The sequence below is a fragment of the Drosophila virilis genome, chromosome X (genome assembly GCF_030788295.1).
Source record: "Drosophila virilis strain 15010-1051.87 chromosome X, Dvir_AGI_RSII-ME, whole genome shotgun sequence".
NCBI classification, from domain to species: domain Eukaryota; kingdom Metazoa; phylum Arthropoda; class Insecta; order Diptera; family Drosophilidae; genus Drosophila; species Drosophila virilis.
Window position 1 is genome coordinate 12,557,321 of NC_091543.1, and position 21,503 is coordinate 12,578,823.

The 21,503-nt window shown below is 42.5% G+C and overlaps 1 long non-coding RNA gene across 2 annotated transcripts in view; it reads left to right on the forward strand.

The window, feature by feature from the left end:
- The window catches only part of LOC116652179 (uncharacterized), a 169,027-nt gene that overhangs the window by 35,084 nt on the left and 112,440 nt on the right, over positions 1-21,503 (forward strand). The window lies entirely within an intron of this gene.

Below are 21,503 nucleotides of genomic sequence, written 5' to 3' on the forward strand. Positions count from 1 at the left end.
GAGCAGAGCGGAAACGGCAGGGCCTCCCATGGTGTCTACTTGATGAGCAATGCGAAGGAATACGTGAGCATAGAGATGAACGATTGTAAGCACCTGATAAGGTGCACAGTTGGGGCAAGGAAAGGAAACAGTAACTGAATTGGCCAAAGAGTGTGCTCCAAGCACAAGCTCTTTGATTGAAGCTGTTGCCCCAGTGGGCGGTAGGCAATCTATGTATATGCAAGTGTTCCTTCAGACTGACTAGCTGATTGGCGCACAGCCTCAAATTGTCGAAAATTGCCAACTTGAATTCGTAGAAAAAGATAGTCGATGCCTTCAATTAGAACTTTCGCTTTGTCAACTTGATATTATGCCTCCAACAAATGCGTGAGATTTTTACGCATATTTTCAAAGCTCTACTAGAAAGCATTTATGATGTGATTCAGCTTTTTCGGCAAATCCACTGCGCTCAGTGGAAACAGAGTTTCGAGTTGAAAAGGGAAAACTTATATTCTGCCTTATGCTCATATTGCCCAACTCTGGGAAGCCCATGCGGTTAAGTGTAAAGTGGTTGAGCAGAGGGGAAAGGGGATACATTTATGTGAGTGTTGTAAAATCTGGAATATCGGTTGATTAAATTGAGCCAGCAATTGGTTTGGCAATAGTTGAACCGGGCCACAAGGCAAACAGAATCCATTTAGGTTCTGGTACATCATGTGGCAACATTGGCATCAAGTCAACTAGTTTTTCTTATGCTTTTAGCTAGTTTGCGCCATCAATCACTTGGCGGCTTCAACTTTGCCAGCCCCATGCCCAAGGCCTCAGGCCCCAAGTACCAGGCCCCGCTCTCTGTCCGCTCTCTCTCACACGTATCTATATTGTTGGAATGCAAGAAAAACTCAAACTTTGCGCACAATTTGGCTCGTTAAAGGAAAGTGCGCGTCAAATGTGCAAAGCGGCAACAATGCCACGCCCATGTGACAGAATTCAGCAGCCAGGGCCGCCTTCTATACCACCTTACAAACGCCCCAACTCGAACCTGCCCCGCCGCAACGCCGCTGCTTAGCTCATGTAACACGTGCCTAATGCGCTGCCTTGACTTTTGTCTATGGATATTTTATACTCAGTGCCAAAAAAAAAGTGTGTAATAAAGTTCTAGTTGTGTACGTAACTGGGTGATGGGGAGTAGTAGACCACGAATACCCTGTAATTTTTATTATAACAACAGCTTGTCTAGTGCCTAATGTGATTTTCTAGCCTGTTTCCAGATCTGTTGTGGAAGTAGCTCGGTTAAAGCTATAAAAATCCATTAAACCGGGTATTCACAGACCATAGATACGCTGTATACTTCATATCTACAACGGCTTTTCAAATATATTTTACTTTTTTGTGCCCGATTGACAAGTGTAAAGATTGTGCAATAAAGTTGTTCAAATCGGTTCAACAAGCAGTAGTAGACTACGCATACCCTGTGAAAGTGTCAAACAACATTAATTTGTGATATTCTTCACTTTGCTTTGTATACCCCGTTAGCAAAGAAGGTGTGAAAATTGCATAATCAATTTATAGAAATGTATGCAAGCGGCAGAACAACTGTGTATACCCTGTAAATAAGTTCGTGTTGTTTTTCAATCGTTTGTTTTTACCATTCAGCCAAAGAAAGTGTAATAAAGTTGTACAAAACTTAAATTGCACACAGTAAAACACTCTATATACCCTATAATATTCATAAAGCTTAAGGCTAACAGTCAGGTGGCATATCTTGATTTTGTTACACTTTAAGCAAAATTCCGATGACCCAATCCCCATTGATAATATAAATTCAGTACTCGTAGGTTCTACTTTCTTTCTCACAGGCAATCAGATATTACAGGGCATCCATTAGTCGAGCTCCAATAGTACAGTTGTCTAATTTGATGCAGCTCTGTTTTTTGTTGCATTCTAAGCTTGACAAACTTGCTTTAAAGCTTCGCACGCATAGTAACACGGCAGCAGAGGGCAGTGAGAAAGAGAAGGGGCGAGACCAAGAGAGAGGGAGAGGAAGCGAGAGTGAGTGTGGAGCGAAAGAGAGGCGACAGCTGCTGTATTGCGTGACGCGTAGAAGCCGAAGAAAGTGCAGAGTCGTCTGCTGTGCGCTCGAGCACAAAACTTAATAAATTTCCCATGTATATTTATGCGCACATTTAATAACCGAGCGGCAACTATAAATAAATTGCGCAAATATATGCATACGGCACATATACACACGCACGCACACACACACACACACACATATATACATATACATATACGTTAGCTGAACGTGTTTGAGACGGGAAATTGCTGGCGACAGGCGCACAAAAGTGGCCCAAACGCAAACATCCGCACGTTGCAAGCCGCTGAAGGCGCAACTGACCGCAGCGCGTTGCCAGGCGCAACTGTACCTGGACCGCAACATCAAATTACAATGCTTTAAACTGGCAGCCCCTTTTTGCCGCAGTTGCAGCCGCAGCATTAACCCCTCGCAGCGAGTGCCTCTCTCTGCGCTTCTCAGCCTCAGCTTGTGTCGCAGCACTTAGCCATGGCCACTTGGCTACGGCTCTGGTTGCCGGCTCGGTTCTGTGTGCGGGGCATCTGTACGACTTTCGGAAGGCTGCTTGGCCGTAATTTCATACGCCATGAAAAGCATTTGCACTAGCACAATCTTTCAGCTGCCTGACTAGCGGTATCTATCACTAACACGCGCCCAACAATGTCTCATCATGGTGCGTAATAAAAAACGCCGTGACTCACACCGCACTGTGGTGCGCACTCCATTCTGTTGGCGCTAAAAAATTATATTTCCAGTATCATATATATAAATGCAGCCTTTTGCTCACAGTTGTGCCACTGTGCGTGAGAGATAGAGAGAGAGAGAGAGAGGGAGAGATAGACATAGTGTTGCATGGGGCACCATAAGCACTCGCGGGCAGGCAGCAATTTTGACGCGCTTCGTAACTGAAGATGAAGAATCAGCAGCAGCAGCAGCGGCAGCAACAACAACGACGACGTCGGCTGCAACAACAATTACATTTGAGTGCGCCCTAAAGGACATTTTACTGATTTAATATTTGTTGCAAGTTGCAAGTTGATATGCGTCGAGTTGCACGTAGCTAGCGGCATACGCCCAGCAGCTCAAGAAACTCTGCAACACCCTAGCCAGGCGGCGAGCTGCAACATAGCTGCTTTTCGAGGCGCCTTCCTTTTGTCACTTAGCTCGCAGCATGCTCAAAGGACGCTAAATATTGCATTACATATCCTTGCACTTTATGGCCAACAGCTCTTTGGGCAGCAACGCCTTGAGATCTGTCTGTCTGTGTGTGTGTGTGTGTGTGTTTGTGTGTGTGTGTGTTGCAAGCTCGAATTAACTCGTCTCTCTCTATCTCTCTGATGATGAGGAACGCGCGCCGCATGCAGGTACTGCGATATCATCCGATTCAGCTGGCTCACCCTTCCGCCCCGTCTCGCCTTCGCCGGCTGCAGCCGTCACATTTTGATAAGTTGCTGCGGCTTTTAGAGCTGGCATCAAATATCAAGCATACGCAGCGTGGGCGACCCAAAGAATTGTATGCCACAGGCGGCGGCCATAAACTTTCACAGCGGCTATGCGCATTGCTAATGTTTAGTGCCAGAAGGGGAAATCGGGTTGAGTGGAGGATGACGAGGGAATGCGGAGGGGGGGGGGGGTTTGTATGTGTGTGGAAGTAGTGTGGCATGGGGGTGTTGCAGATTTGGTAAACGTGTAGCGAGCAAGTCGTAAAAAGATTTTTTATTCGCCTGCCATTATAAACATATGCAAGGCCCGGGGGGGGCTGGGGAGCTGCGATTGGGAGGTGGGGTGTGGCGACTTACGTATCACCTGCTCCTGATGGACGCCGTGTTGCCCACCTGTCCCGCAGCTGTTGTTTTGTTCAGTTAGCATTTGTAATTGTTTTCGGCTGCTTCTTCTTTTAGATATTTTGTGTAGTTTGGCTTGTTTTATGGCGCTGCAAGTTGCTGCTGTGCGCGTACTTACCGCACCCACTATGCCCTGTGTCCTGTGCCCTATGCACGTGTATCATGGTTGCCACAACTTAAAGTGGAACAATAAGCCAAAAGTTTGCTTGATTTTTGATGTTTTTCTTTTTTTTACGTGAACGATTTTGTAGAACGAGACAGGGCATATTGGGCTAGTCTGTCTGTGGCTAGATAAAAAGTAAAGATATATATATATATATATTTGATCTAGAATTTTAGTAAGATATATTCACATATACTCATTAAGTTTGACATAGTGTACTACTCAGGTACTGTATATTACCTTAAGTCAAGATAAAGGACAGAGTTGAGTATATAGCACAGCGTGCAGCTCCTGGCCAAGTACAGAGTATCGCTCAGTTGGGCTGCTTCTTGGAAATGGTTGAAGTGTGCCGCAACAGCTGGCCCAACTGGATAAAATGGGCAAAACTTGTACTCTCGATGTTGTTTACAACCAAAAGCTGATTATCTTCCGGTAGCTCTGTCCCTTGCCCTTTACCCTTTGCCCTGTGCCCTGTGCCTGGCTGCTGGCATTGCATTCGCGTGCAGAAATCTTCCGTTTGGGCGATGCAATTGAAAAACGCTTGAGTGGGTGCCGTCAGCTGCGAGTTGGTGCATCCTTTAGCCATTTTCTTTTTTCCTTCGTCAGCAGCCTGCGGCATTGGCTTGGCCAAATCATTTTAGTCCGTCTCCCAATAGAATCCCTGATCTTAATTCAGCTTAAGGTGTGCATGGGGGGGCGTCTGTGTTTGGGCGCCATGCAAAAGGTAAAATAAAGTGCTTTTTCTCTTGTATTTGCTAATGAAATTTTGTGAGCTAAGGACTCGAGTACTTTGTGTGCATGAGTGAGGACTCACACACAGGACACCTGGCAACAACAATCGCTCCAACTGCAATACTGCAAAAGTCAACAACAATAGCAGGCATTGCCCAGGTGAATGGAATCGTAGACGAGGCGAGACAATGGCTACTGGAGGCAACAACACAGCAAGTGGAGAGATTGAAGGAAGGGACATAATCGACATTTGAATGGAGTTGAAATGCCCTAAATAAAGATTATGGCCCATCTAATGAAATCAAATGAAATTTAAATACGCCTTCGGCAAGACATTATCAATTGAGTTCCACTTAACTTGGTATATGCTAACAATTCCATCGCCGGTAGTTTTAGATTTAGTGTGAAACCCACTTATTTTGAAACGAGGCATTCATAAGATTTCACACCCCGATTTAAGTAGAAGGATCATGAGCTTGCTCTGGCTAGCTTAAATGCACTAATAAACTTAATTGGTTCAGCCCGAAGCTTTAGTGAGCTTTTACTTACCAGCTTACTGTGCAGCCTTAAGTAAGCTATGCTTAAGCTTGTTGGAATTCAATTTAATTGAACCAACTTTAAGTCTTAATGGGCTTTTTCAACTGTTTCGATGACTCGCAAGCACTCTATAAACGGAATACATATGCTAGCTTTAATGTGCTTTTGGAAAGCTTACGCCGTCATTGCGCTGATTGTGTACTCGAAATTTGGTTAAAAAGCTCTCACGTGCTTTTTTTTTTCCTGGTTTATCTTATGTAAAATCAGCTAGAGCTTCTTAACAGTTATACAGAGCTAAGCGAATGAAACACACACCGCAACATGCCACAACGAATGTTGAATGAGCTCGACCAACTACGTTGCATACTTTATGCCCAAGTTGTTCTACCCTTTCATAAAGCTGACGGCAACACAAAACACTTTTGGCACTTGCCAGACAATGTTGTCCATGCTGATGATAATAATGATTATGCTGCTGTTACTGCTGATGATGATGATGAGCAGGATGATGATGATGATGATGATGTTGCTCAGTTGGTTAGTTGGCTGGGGCTGGGGCTGGGGCTGGGTCTGCGTTGTAGCTGGGCAACGGGTCGTCTGTGACTGGGACTGCGAAAAGACATTCGAGTGTCACTTGTGCAGTAGTTTTGAATATTTTGTGAATAGTAAATTACGATCATGAGCCTGGGACTGTGACTGCGACTGCGATTGCGACGATGATGAGAGCATGGTCGGTTGACTGCCTCAGTGTGTGCCCCTGCCTCAGCCTAGTCTCATTCGTGCAACACGCTTTGTCTGGTGTCGACTACACGTCCATTCATTTCAAGCAACTGTTATTGTTATTGTTGTTGCGCCCCCTACCTCTTATCCCAAGCCAAACTGTGAATATTGCGGCAAAAATTGTGTGTTGCAATTTTAAAATTGCGCATTCGCAGCTTGACCCAATGCAACAGCAGCAGCAACAGCAGCAACAACAGCAGCAGCATTTGATTGGCGCCGCAACCGAACTAATTGCACAATGCATGCCACATAGCTGACGCACATGCCTGAGACTGAGACTCTAGAGTGTAATGCTGTTGTGGCAACAAAGGGGCTGCAGCAGAATGAACCCTGATTGACAGTTTCCGGGGGCTGCCTCAAAGTGCGAACTATGCGAGCCCCTTTGTGGGCTCTGAATGGGGCACATGCTGTCACATTTGAGAGTGAACGGCGTGGACATTCGAGACGTTGTTATTGGACACCAGCTCAACTGCTTATGCACTCTGGTCTCTAGTTTATGCCCAAATTCCATTTGCTGACCTTAATTAGCATACACACACTCACACACACACACACACACATTCTCCTTTTTGGCTTCACAAATTCGATAATATTTTCAAAAATACAAATTTCAGTTTTGGAATTGTGCAAACGTAGTGCTTCCGATCGGACAGCTCAAAATTGTGGCCTAAAATCGAATACCCTGTGCATGCATATTCCTGCCTTATACAGTTTAATGTTATCCCATTCTGCGCAGCATAAGTTGTTTAAATAATAATAATGATAACAATACTATTAAACTCTGTAACTTTAGTTAGCTTATATTATTATGGAGCTTTGGCAAATTTCATACGTAAGCTGCCGAAAATGGGCCTCAAATTCATTTTCAAAGATCTTTCTCGCAACCATTAACATGAAATGTGTTTCACACATTTCGCTAACCCCGATGAGCTACCAACGAGGCGTATTTTTAATCATCTTCTAAAAAAGTATATGTATAAGTTACATAATAGTAACTATGCGTCGTTCCCTGAATTATTCGCTTGGTAGAGATCAGAGGGCACTGATCGATTCCAGTGCCAGAGTGGGCAAGAAATATTTGTTGAAATATTTATAAGCTCATTGCCAAGGATCTTTATGTAAATGCAGTTGCGCTCTTTTTTGACTTTACGCTAGATACGTGGTAACAGGCAGGGTCGGGCACTATCCGTTAGTAGGAAATAGTACTCAAGTTTTCGGAAGGTTTGAGTCTCAATAGATGAATCGAAGCCTTCCTTTAAAGATTCAATCCGATATCAAAAAACTGTTAAGGGTGTTTCAGCATCAATGCAATACAAAAAGGTTTCTAAGCATTGCATTTGCCACAAACTGTGTTCATGAAAAGGGAAATCCATGCTCACGAGAACCAAGCGTTGGACCAGCAAGCTGGTTCAAATCGAGAACAGAAAAGAAACACTGACAAAGTTGTTTGACCTCAATGGGTACGAAAAGAAAAAAAAAAAAAAAAAACAACAAATATGCGTGTGTTTCAGACAACTCTAGCTTCATAGTTGGATGCTGCTGAGCTCCTGTTACATCTATAAGTCCGTCTGTCATGTGAAGTGTCTGATGAAACAAAGAGATGGCATTATTTGTTATGCATTCTCACAAACGTATAACTAGATTAAAATTCCAGAACAAAGGGTTCCTTAGCATTCGAGTGGGCGATGGCTTAAGAGGACTTTGCTGCATGCACCTGAATGTCAGAATGAGAGTTTCCTTGGAGTTTGTGGCATGTTGTGCACCTAATTAGCACTTGTTGCAATTTGATTTATATGCATTCCTTTCAATTAGCTTTTTGTGCACTCGCCTTCTCATTCATGCGGACAATGGCCCAATTGAGCTCTTTGCATGTACATGTCGCCTCGCATTTCCGAGAATTGAACAACTTTCCTGAATCTGTAATATTGAAGCGAAAATAATTAATATGCCTGTGTGCGAGCGAGTGTGAATTGCATAGAGACAGACAAACGCATGCATTGCATTTTTAGCAAAGCGCACACAGACACATACGCACACACACACACACACGCGCACACACACACACACATGTGATGTGAAAGGCAAGCAAAGCGCAGGCTGTAAAAATATTGGACAAATATATATAGTACGCATTTAAATACATGTGTGTGTGTGTGTGTGTATTGTGTGGTTATTTTGCTGTTCTTATACTCTTTTTGTGGTTGTTTATTTCAATTTCGATATGAAGTGTGTAACACAGAGAAGCGAATATCTTTGCTTGATATATGTCTGTTTCTGTGTCACAGCCCGCCGGATCGGATTACTATATTATATGGCTGACATTGTTAAGATTGTTTACGAATAAACCAAGCTTAGATTTCACGAGTTTTACCTAGATCTAGCTCTATGGTTCTGAGATGGCGTTTTATAAAATATCTTGTCAAAATTCATCATCACTGAGCATTCTCCTGATGTGCCTGCAAAACCATAAAAAGTCGAACAACTATATCATATAGCTTCGATAGGAAGAATCGGTGTGAAGCACAGCTCTAACATCTATATATTATATCTTCTATGACTTAACTTTATTTAAAATATCTATAAGTCCATATCGAATCGAACTTCCCAAATCATATAGCTTCCATGGCAACAATCCATCTAAAACAAACCTTTTGTGGCCATATGCTTGCAAGGCTCATGGGAAGAAAGCATAAATGTCTATATACTTTTTCTAATAGTTCTATGGTTCTATAAGATTTCTTCTAATAAATCTGCCAGCCCTTAACAAACAAATAGGAAGAATCCGAAAATATAAAACCAATGCCATATGCTTGCAAGGGTATTCAATATTTGGCAGGACGAAAATAGTGCCTTAGTTGTTTTCTCTGCTGATGATTTCGTAACGTTTTACAATTTTGTCGCCACAACAAAAGCAACATCAACAAAAAGAAGAAGAAGAAGAAGAAGGAGAACACGTTGTCGTGCATTTTGCGTTGATGTGGATTTTGTAGATTTTGATTTTTAGCTGTCCCTTTAATTTAATGATATTTCGCACGACAAAGGCAAAAATGAAATGCAAATTGCAGCAGGCATCAGCAGCAACATGAAGCAGCAACAACAAGGAATAGCAATTGACATGACACAAAATGACCTCGACTCTTGCATGTGGCTCAGGTTGGAGCTCATCATTAAGCGCCAGCCACAACAACAACAACAACAACAACAACAACAACAACTGGTAGAAAAGTTGTCGCTGGCAACCCTGCATGCAAATATCGGCAAAGGGACGTTGGCGTTGCATAAATAACGACGCCAGCAGCAGCAGCAGCAGCAACAGCAACAGCAACAACAACAATGGCAATAGCAGCTCGCACGTTTTGCATGCAAAGCGCTGCAAAAAACACAAATACACACCAACACACACACGCAAACAAAAGTACACACACACACACACAGACACACAGACACACACACGCACACACTGATAAATCAACACCTTTTGCCATTTCGTTCTTCGGCTCTATCCGTATAACTATCTACTGCTGCTCTCTATCACTTCCTCTCTCTCCCTCTTCTGCTCTCTATCCCTTTCCTTTTCCCGCACCCGCACACACTGTTCGTCTCTCGCTTTAGCAATTGTATTCGCACGCACAAGCAATTGAAATTGTATTAAATTGAATTTTAATATATTGCTAAAACAACAACATAGGACAAACAAACAAATGCACACACAAACACAAACAAAACTATTTATACAGAGCATAAAAAAAGTAAGAGCATGCGAAAGTGGGAGTGTGGGCGAGTGTGAGAGAGTGTGAGAGAGGGTACAGTGGCAGCTAGAGTGTGGGCGGTAGTTGAAAGAGATAAAGCAACAACTGTTATTTCACTTTTTTGTCCTTGCCTTCGATCATTTGCGTTTCATGCATTGCATTTAAATTTCAAGTTTAAATATTAATAACTAAGCAAAAACGTGCTCTGCCCTGCAGTTGTCTGTGTGTGAGCGTGTGTGTGTGAGTTTATGCATTTTTAACCTTCACATAAACACGCCGCACGTATGCAGACCAACAACAACAACAACAACAACAACAACAAAAGCTCGCCTTCTGGCCTGGCACAGTGCCTGACATAAGTTTAACTACACACGCACGCACAACTTATTATTATACACATGCTGAAAATTGCTATCCTCAAATAATTGTTGGCTTCAACTTCAACGCAAATCAACAAAATTTGAAAAGTTACGTCAAATATTTTAGTTTTTCAATTATGTTGCTCAATTTTAAAAATTTGCATTTATAATATAGACATTTTTTTTTTTTGTCAAGTCACAATTTTTAGTTCTAGTCAAGGTGCTGGCATAAAATAATTGTTTGCGAATTTTACAAAAAAAAAAAAAAACAAGTAAAAGGTTCTAGTCGGGAGCTCCAGACTAGGGGAGACCCTGAACCCTCTTCTTCGAACATAGAATAGGATATTCAACTGTTACTTAGCGCTAACCGAATTATTGGGAAGTTCTTTCAGTGCTGGTAAAGAGACTCAAAAAACTATTCGGGTTTTTAATATTTATTTTAACATATAATGCAGCTTTTTTTTGCAGTGTAGCCAACATGTTGGAAAATTCTACCAGTGTTGGTAAAGCTGTTGCACTGAGCAATCCAGAGCCATTACATTTGTGTTGCAAAACGATTTTATAGCTTTGCCTCACAGTTTTTAGTTCAGTGTTAGAAAACTTAAAAAGTCAACATTGAAATAATTATAGTTTTAATCAGTCAACAAATAAGCACGCCAGTTCGGTATTTCACTTGTTTTTATCAAAGCTCCTTTTGCCCTTTTCGATATCTAAAGTAAAAACGTAGTTACTTGGAGTTGCGTTTTATCGATATCTTAACACTCTAGTCTTTAGCTACTGTAGAATCAATTGGCTCTTGACAAGGGTATTTTTTCTTTAGCGTGTAATTCGCCCTTGTTTGTATTAATTTGATACTTCTGAATTATGAGCCAATTAAAATTGATGCACAGCTCATTGGTATTTTATTTAATCGGATTTGTGTGTAATCTTTTTTTAATTGAAATCATTTTAACGTACGAGACTTCATTTACAATCATTTTCTTTGTAACACCTTGTTCGACAGTCCAACATATTCAAGGCGTACCAATTCTCAGAGCGGTAATTTGCAGTTGAAATGTTGTTTTAGCTATAAGTGCAAAGGTTATCGCTGAAAACAAAATGACAAATGCCAAAAGCGGCCAACTTAAGTCCCATTGGAAAAGGTCAAGTGCGGCCGACAACGATTATTTGACTATTTGCATATCCTGCACTATTCCATTCCATTCCGTTCCATTCCATTCCATTGACATTTACTTGCTGCTCGTCATTGCCCCTGTTGTTGCCGTTGTTTTTGTTGCAGCTGGCAATGTCCTTTGTGACAAGCGCCGCGCACAAATTGCAAATGCGTCGCCTTACTTCACATTTTTCTCACAATTCCTTTTTTTTTTTTTTTCCAATTTGTAGGGTATTTTAGTTTTTTAGCGAAAGGTGTAACGCATAGAAGTAGACTTTTTGGACACCATAATCTATATACATATATATCTGATCAGTGTTCACAGTCGAGTCTGTCCTTCAGGCATTTTCGATGCAAACTTGTCCCTCAGCTTAAATGTTAGCTTGAAACTTTACTGCGGGTACAACATATTGCTGCCATATGAAGGAACGGTCGATTATGAAGTCCTGGTATGACGGAATTTTATGTTTTTCAAACCAAACTGGGCATTGGCGAGTTCTACCATGCCAAAATCTCATTAACTTCGGATCATACCTTTATAGTTCTATATAGAAAAACTTTACTAGCAAGCCGTATCAAATCGGTCCGCTATATAATTTGTAATCCTATAGGAACAATCGATTTGACAGAAAGCTTTGCCATAAAAGCATTGGCAAGCCAAATGTCTACTAGGGTATTTAATCTTCTTTAATGTGTTTGCTTATATTTTTGGCTCTAACTACTAACCACAACTCTGCACGTGTGTGTGTGTGTGTGTGTGTGTGTCAGTGTGGCAAGCTTGAATTGATTTGCCAGAAAGTTGTTGCAAGTTGCCATCGGTTGAGCATTCAACATTCTTAACATTCCCTTAGCAGACGACTCGTCGCAAAATCATTTGCATAAAATCAAACCGCTCTGAAAATAAACTCCACTCAGGACGCGCCCTGGCGCCCAACATGGGACAGCCACACCCACACACACCCACACACACACACACACTGACACACACACCGACGCACGCACACCCCTTTCTTTGGCTTTGGCTCGTGGGGCGAGTTTTATGTGTAATAGGCGTAAATTGTTGGCAAGTTATGCGTGGCCGCCTTTTAGGGCTGCCAGCTCGCCTCTAAATGCGAACTGGTACAGAAATTGAGCTGGTTCGACTTGGATTTGAACCGCATTCCTCATGTTGGGCGCAAATCTCAAAAACTTAGTTTTAGCCAGCTTTACTGCCAACTGGTTGCCAAGCTGAAAACGTTTCTTGAGCCCCCGTTTCACGAATTCTTTTCTGTTCCCTGATTTTTTTGTTAGTTTCTCGCAGCCCTGATTTGTGGCTTCATGTAACGAGCTGTGCCGCCATTTTGGTTCATGTCGTGGGCGACTCCTTGACCCGCTGCTGCTCCTACGGCTCCTGCTGCTGGTGTTTCCACTCGGCAGGCTCTAAGTGCCAAGTAGTTTATCGCACATTTTTGCTGTGGCAAGTTATAACACCTCCGTGTGTGTGTGTGTGTGGGGGGGTGTGAGAGTCGCTTTTATTATGGGTATGTGCCTCGGTCTGTGTTTGACCCAGCTCCTAGACCTGTAGCTGCACATTGTCCACAAGCGTGGGCCTTGTCTTCAGCTAGTCCCAGCTCCAGCTCCAGTTCCAGTTCCAGATCCAATTGTGCGCACCATTAGCCCATTCGAAATACATTGCGAATGTTAATCGTAGGCATTAGTATTGGTGTCAGGCTCGTCGGGACGCGCCATGGGAGTGCACACCATGGCATCTAGGCTCAACACAGACGCCTTCTGTGTATACTAGTGCGGTCTGGCCTGGTCTGGTCTGGCCTGGTCTGGTCTGGTCTGTGTAGACACTGGCGCGTCATTTGGCCAACATGAAAATTGTGCGCCAACATTTTTGTCAAATTGCAAAACCAAGCAGACATCAAGAACATCAACAACAGCAACAACAATCGCTACGACAGGGACAACAACAAACAGCTGCTGCTGCTGGTGCTACTCACAGGCCCTGGGCCAGGACTTTGTGTTGGTGCCAGCCTGTTCGCATAGCTAGTTGGCGGCGGGCAGCCGCTGAGCAGCGGCTCTTGGGTTGCCGTTGGCAGCAAGTGGCCTCCTTTTAGGGCTCTACGGCTCTCCTACGCCCATCGCGCCTCCTCTTCTCGCTACCAAACATGCTGCGTGGGCGGGCTCGTGGTCGTGGGTGTATTGCGGTGTGTGGCTAAGAAAACTTGAGGTGCTTAACAATAATTGAATGAAACTTGAGTTAAGTGTGTGTGTGTGTGTGTCCCGCAGTGAGTGTGTGTATTTGTGGCTGCGCCTAGGCAGCTCCCATGGAGAGCGGACCTAGGTGGCGGTAGAGCATTTGTTATTGGGTCTATTAAACAAAAGTTGTGCGGTTCGTTGCGAACAATTATGTAAGCGCCACAGATGCAAAGCAATTGCTGCAATGGCTGATGGAGTGAGGGGGAGGGAAGGGGGGCAGTGGGATGAGTGTGTGGGGGGGGGGGTTACAATTACGTGCGCCGAGCTGAGTAAAAATTATTTGCCATGGGGTATGGTTTTCAGCTAGCGATCAAAACGAACTACAACATGCGGCTACAGCTGCGAAACTCAATTTCGCTTTCATAAATGTGGCAAATTGCGTTGGTCTGGCAACTCTGTGAGAGTGCAGCCGAAATAATTTAATTACATGCAGTCGCTTTTAGGCAATCGTATTAACCGACAGCCTCACATATTCGAGTGGCAAGCGTGTATCAGGGTCCAATGCCAATTTCATGTTTTCTCTGATGGGGTAAATAAGTTTCACCAACTGTTTTGCATTCGCGCAAATGCGTTTCAGTGTGGTCATATTTAGAGCTGAGTTAATCGTTTTCTTTTTACTAATGTGGCTGTGTTTTAGTGTGACTAATTGTCAAAGTGACCAGCTTTTTGGGCGATTCCATTTCGATGGGACCGATTTTCAGATTGATGGAATTTTAATGTGACCAGATTTCAGTGCAAGCGCATTTTAGGGTGACCATTTTTCAATGTGACTCTGTTTAAATGAGGTCGTATATCAGTGTGACTAGATAACAGTCCGCTAACAGTGTGACCAGAATTTGGTCCATTTACAATGTGACTGACAAAGACTTAGTGTGACCAGATTGAACTGCGATCGGTTTTAAGTATGCTGATTATTAGTATGACCGTATAATATAGTGCTATAGTAGTCCCTGTTCACGAACATTAAAACCTACAATAAAGTCAGCCCATGTGGAACAAAACATACCAATGGCACTTGGCGCTGTTGATGTATGGCTCCAATACACACATGCAAATAAACACACACACACTCACACACACTTAAAAACACTTAGGGAGACACATACGCAAACACACACATGCAAGTGCTGCATGCTGCAGTTAGTTTGAGGTTGAACATGTTGCATGCTGTGAAAAAAAAAAAACAAACATTTTGTATTTGATGGGAAGATAGAATATGGAGGGCGGGCTGGGGGCATTTTTCGCTGCTGTTGCGGTTAGGCGTCGTGATTTTTGGATGCTCGAGAGCTCCGACTGAAGTGCGCTTCATGTCGTTGAAGTTTTGGCCCGACGCCGAGCTAAAATTTACCAATAAAAGGAGTAAAATATTTTGTAAAATGCGTGTGTACAGTGATGGATGCATGCTCGCATGTGTGTGTGCGTGTGTGTGTGTGTGTTCTTGTGTTTGTCAAGTGTTGGAAAAGGCATGTTCTACAATATGGAAATGGACCTGAATGGATACCGACCACAGAAAAGATAGGGAAATAATGAGCAACCGATGCACAGTTGCTAAACACTTTATTATGGAGCGTTAAAACTGGACAGTTTTCGGTCAAACAAAGGGGGTGAGCGGGGGGGGGGGGGGGATGGCTGTGCGGCAGCATGTGACAGGAGCAAATTGAATGACCAGCAGAAAATGTAGGCAAGCCTGCTTCTCTGTGTGTGTGTGTTGAATATGGTTTTTGCATCCCAATGGAATTTGACGAAACAACAACAAAAAAAAAAAAAAAAACAAAATCAACCAGAATCATGCTCGACTCATTACAAAAGCACTTTTCATGGCCTCCGATGTGATACTTGGCGTATGTAACTAAATATGGCAACTGCTTCAGCGCAGATGCTGACTAAGGTCTAGAGTCAGGCAGCAGAAACTCAAAGACAAACACTTTAGATCTCTTTAATGCAAGGCTGCTCCATTTGTACTTCTATTGTTGGATATATACCCCGTTTATTCAGTTTAAAGCACTTCATGTACAAACTATGCATTTGTTTAGACTATAGTCATAGTTTATCTCACAGTTTTTTCATTGGATTAAATTGCAATCTAATTTTGCATATTAAATCATCTTAAATACAATTTCTAAGACAAGGAAATAGTTTTGCATTGCAATTGATGCTAGCCGTACTTAACCTTACTTTTATACTGCATTTATGTCGTCTCTAACCACACATTTATGGCTTAAGCTCAACCTAACCTCACTTAAACAGCTGCTGCTCAGTGAGTGTGATCGAAGCAAAGGCAAGCGAATTGTCAACTCAGTTAAATCTCGGGGTTTTTCTTTCCTTTGTTCAGGTCTTTGACATAATTTTGACAAGGAGAAGCACGAGCCCACACACACACACACACACACACACACGCACACACACAGACACTCATACACAGTTCCGTGCACACAACTCAATCTAACCTCAGAAGCACATCGTGGCACAAAATGTTGATCGCAAACATTTTTGGGCTCACGCCAACAGGAAAGCAGACGACCGCAGCCACCAGGTGACAGCCGCTCGGCGGCTTTTCATCACTCGAGTGCGGCGCACGTGGGCGTCGGCCCGCCCACTGTCAATGTGGCTGGGCCGCAGGCCTCGGGGCATGCCGCTGCGGCAGCAAAGGACTTTATTTTCATTTTCTGCGAACCAACAAACAATTTAATTTCACACGCGAGCGCCAGTGTTGTCGTGCGGCATGTGAAACCAGCCAGCCGATACGGCGGCCACACACACACACACACACACGTGTGAATATATATGTGTGTATGAATATATATATATATATATATATAAATGTATATATATATATATATATATATATATATATATATGTGCTGTGCCTTTTTGCTGCATGCAAATGGCGAATGTTGCCTCAAGATTTGGCCAGGTGTCGCATAACTTGGTAACCAGGCTTGCAGCTGCCTGTTAAGTCAATGACTTTTATGAACATTTTGATCGACTTTTAATCCACACACACACACAGTCAAGCACACACTCTCATATACGCACGCACACACAGTGTGCCATAAGTGAAGAGGCAAACCGCAGTTGGCTGTGCTTTTGTGGCCGACAGCCATTGGAGCCCATCATCTTTGGCCGCACGATGTCCCGGCTTGGGTTTTTGGATTGCCTGTGGATGTGGTTGTGGATGAGGCTTAATGTGCTTAAGATGAGTTACATAATATGGTCAAGTGTCTTGCTCTCGATTTCACTCTCTCTCTCTCTCTCATTTTCTGTCTCCTTCGCACTCCCTTTCCATTTTAAGCACTTTCTTGAGCACTTTGTAATTGTCTCTGAGTGCAGAATTCCATTTTGTAATATTGCCAAAGTATTAAGTATTATATTGTGCTTTTGATTTCGCATTCGTTGCCATTTGCAGCCTTGCCCCAAACCACAGCCCTGACAACCCATCCCCGCCCCCAACCCTGATGGACGGACTTGCTTCCTGCTGCCCTCCTTTTTGAACATTAATAGGTGTACTTATATGTTTAATGGAGTGCCACTCGACTGCTCCATGTCTCTGGCGGGACTCTATCTTAATGTATGTGAGTGTGTGTGTTTGTGTGTGAGTGTGACATAGTTAAAATTGCAAACACTGCGGGAGCTACGTCGTTTGCACTCTCTTAACACCGCCTCCCCGCCCTTTGCCCAAAGTCCCTCTTTCCGTCCGGTCAGTTTCGAAACGACCGCAGTTGGTCGCTTTGTAATGCTTAGTTATGCAACTTTTGTTCAATCTGTGGTAAATAGTTTGCATTTGACTATTTACTGCACTTACACACTTACACACACACACACACACACGCACATACACAGTCGTACACACACACACGCGCGCGCGCACCTTGGCTAAGCTGAAGCAGCGCTTGACCCCGGGCTCAGCTTTAAATTAGCAACGTAAATGCCACAGAATTGGCTGCACAAAGTTCTCATTCGTGAATGTGGCATCTGCCTGGGGCACACACACACACACGCACACATACACACATTTCGTGCCACTTTCGGCTGCAACTCAGCCAGATTAGAGCAGACACAGGCAAGAGACAGCAGACACTGTGCTGGCAGTCGTAGCAGTTCTCACATCTGATGATTAGAAATTCATTTAGTTGCTGCAGCTCAACTGTTTGTTAAGTGAAGCGTTATCTTCTGACAAGTGCCTTGTGGGCGGGGCGCACAAGCTGCAAGGTGGACTCACAAAATTGGAGAATCTCAAGTGGACGGTTAAGATAGAGCTCGAAAAGGTTAATGAATAAATATACCTCCATATATGAAACTGTTTGTGTCAGCTGACTAATTGATGATTCGTTCGAGCTGGGAAAGTTCAATTTTAACGTTTCGAGAATTTCCATCCACATGATTGAAAAAATCGTGGAAAAAGTTTACATCAAATGTATTCTCAGTGATCTTAGCTAAAATTCATTTGAAACTTATTCTGCAGCAGAACATTAGACATGACAAGATAAAAATACTATCGATATAAATCGATTTGTTACCTTAATCGATATCAATCGATTTGCAGAAGAGGTCAATTGAATTAATCTAATATGATATATTAAAGTATATAGGCTCGTAACTTGTATATATGCAAATCACAACTGATAAAATCAAATGTTTCATGCATTAGTTTCTGTTGGGATCGAACTTTCTATCTATCGAAATGGAAGCTGTAAAAGCCTTAAATTTATGGAATTGGCAATAATTGTTGCCCAATTAAACTGCCAAAGTAGTTGCCAGGCTAAGGCTCTAAGGAAAAAATAAAGAATGAACAAATCTGATTCAATTTGAGGGAGCTGTAACAAACAATGCAAATGCTGTCAACCAATGTTGAGTCGCATCCGAAAATGCAAGACACTTGTGCTTGAGTAAGATAATACTATCATCTAATGAATATTGATAGTTATTATTATTGCGTACAGTTGATGTGCTTCTGACTTGTTTATAATTCTCCTCCAGCCCAGTGACAGGGATCCATGAGTCAGTCATTTGATGCATGCGGTTAGCCCTCAATGCTAATCAATAATCGGATTTGTCGTTAAATATTATTTGAGCGTGTTGCTGTACAACATGTTAGGGGCAATTTGAGGCAAATTTGCAGGCAATGCATGTGAGTCAGTGAATAGGGCACGTGGCATGTGGCCAGCCAGCATTTGGTTGACTATAGGTATTGGTATACAATTGAATGATGCCAAGCTCAAATATTATTAATTAAATTTCCCAAATTATTTGCCATTAGGCCGCACAGCAAACAATGCACAATATGACAGTCGCAGCTGAATCAGGCGCAACACGCGATTGTCCCAGTATCTCTAGCTACAGATGTATCTTCATATCTTGAGCTCAGTATGAGCATCTGTATATGCCCAGCTGTGGGCAGCTGCATGTGGCATGTCCTTGTAACTTTCTTGAAGGCGGCGTCTGTTGTCCATGTTTATCAATCTATTGCGGCTGTAGTTGCTGCTGCTGCTGCTTTCCTGCTTTCCTGCAAGCATGTGGCAAGGGGCAAGTGTTCTTCAATTGCGTTGCCAGACAATTTGCGGCTGTTGTTTGACTTCTATCTGTAGGTCTGTCTGTGCAACTATCTGTCTATCTGTCTGTCTGTCTGTCTGTCTGTCTGTCTGTCTGTCTGTCTGTCTGTGTGTGTGTGTGTGTGTGTGTGTGTTGGTCATCTAAGAGATATACCCGATATATGGCAGTCAAGCATTGTGCTCTTCTCTGACCAGCCGTTTGTCTTCTACGTTCGATTTACGTAGCGTAAGCCATGTGCATTACCCGCTTTCAACTATTGGAAGGCCATGCTGCTGCCATAGATATATACATGCATAAATATGGCATCCCACAACTCCCCCAGTTGGCACACAGACACAAACTTATATATTGCATATGCCACTGATAGCAGATAGATGGCCAGCCAGAGCATCAGCTCGATACCCACTCTACCCTCAACAGGTTATTTTGACTATGCCAAATCACAGATAAGACTTAATCCTATCTTTTAGAATATTGGTTCAATAGTGCTTAAAAGCTTCCATAGCATTTGTATAGATTATTCAATTATATTATTTATTTAAGCTGGGATTATCGGCTAAGATAATTTCTGTAAATATTTAACTTCCATTGCAGTTTTTGCCGTTAAACAACTAATAGGTAAAGTCGACTCTTACTATTATTATTAGAGGCTGAGTTTAACATTTCAGAAAATGTTAACGCTCTTAACAGCAACTGTTACCGGTCTATTCGTCAGCTTTGAACTGTTATTAGCAATTAGAGATCATTTGAATTTCTAATTATTTAGCAACCGAATCGAACACAAGTCTACTTAAGAGCGCTTCAAGAAATTATACTTTTAATAATTTTAGTTTTTTTGAGCTTTCACTCGTAAGATTGAGCAAACATTAGCTTTATGGTCGAATTTTCCTAGCTCAAATTGATTTGATGGATCGAAAGTAACTAAAAACTTCGTACTATACTGTGCATATATGTATAATAAAAAAGTAAATAAATAACTCTTTTAGTTAGAGGGTCTAAGCAGCTGCTTGAAACTATTTGCAGATTTTTGTTGTCTCGACAACGACGAGAACAAAGTGAAAAAGCTTTTTACAACACAAGCAAATAGCAGAGCGGTTCCATAACCAAGTGCCAAGTGCCAAGTGTGTGTGTGTGTGTGTGTGTGTGTGCGTGTGTGTGTGTGTGTGTGCATGTACTCTGTACTTTGGCATGTCTAGCATGCTATATGTTTGCATATTGTCTACGAAATGCTATACGAATCCCATTCTCTGTCTAGCTATCTGAGTGTCGTTCAGTCTTTCAGTCTGTCCGCCGTGTCCTTCGTCCGTGCTGTGATGGCGGTGTCCCGCTGCGTTATATGCACATGCATATATATATACATATATTTATATATTTATATATATATGTATATTTATATATGTATATCCAACTGTAAGTGCCCTGTGATATCTTGTGCTCTCAATGTTCTTGTTGTACCCACATTGCTTTCTTCTTGCTTCTGGGCCGGGCCACGGCTCTGCTCAGGGTAAGGCACATTCCCCGCCCATCTCTTTGACTTGGCTCCATAAAAAGCAGCAGGCGACAAAATTCGCCTCCGCTCAGACTGTGTGTCACACACTCACACGCACGCACAGTGTCTTATTGGCATGCAATTCGATTTATATTGTATGCGACTCGATGCTTCAAAATGAAGATGCCCAAATTGAAAATAATGCGCACAGGGAATGTGGGGCACAGTTGCGGCGGGGTCGGTTGCCAATTACATTTGCAAGCTAATCAATTATAATGATAATTTAATTAATTTAAACAAACAGCTAACTGATTGCATCGCAACATCAGCAACAGCAAGTGCAACAGCAACAACAAATGCATTTGCTGTTGTTGCCACATCCCTTAAAATGTGCATTTCATTTATGGTTTGGTGATGCCAGACCTATTCATTTTTGGGCTGTCGCATTGCCACGCCCATAGTTGCCGAAGCCCACATTAGTTGCTGTTGCGGCTTCATGAGAAGCAACTGAAGCTCAAGACAAACATAATAATAATATAATTGTGTATATCGCCCGACAATCAAATGACCTACACACACACACACACACACACACAGAGAGAGAGAGAGAGAGTGATAGAGAGAGTGAGACAGCTAATGGTATCTATAAATTAGCGTAGCCTTACATTCAGCAAAAAAATACACTCAAAGAAATCGTTCGCCTGAAATCTAGAAATCGTTACCCAAATAGGTTTTTTATTTGCCCACAACTTTTCATATTGTGTTACATTCCATATTTAATATTATTAACACAACTATGTCCTATTATATTTAATTAAAACAAACAACAACAACTAATATCCCAAGTGTGAAT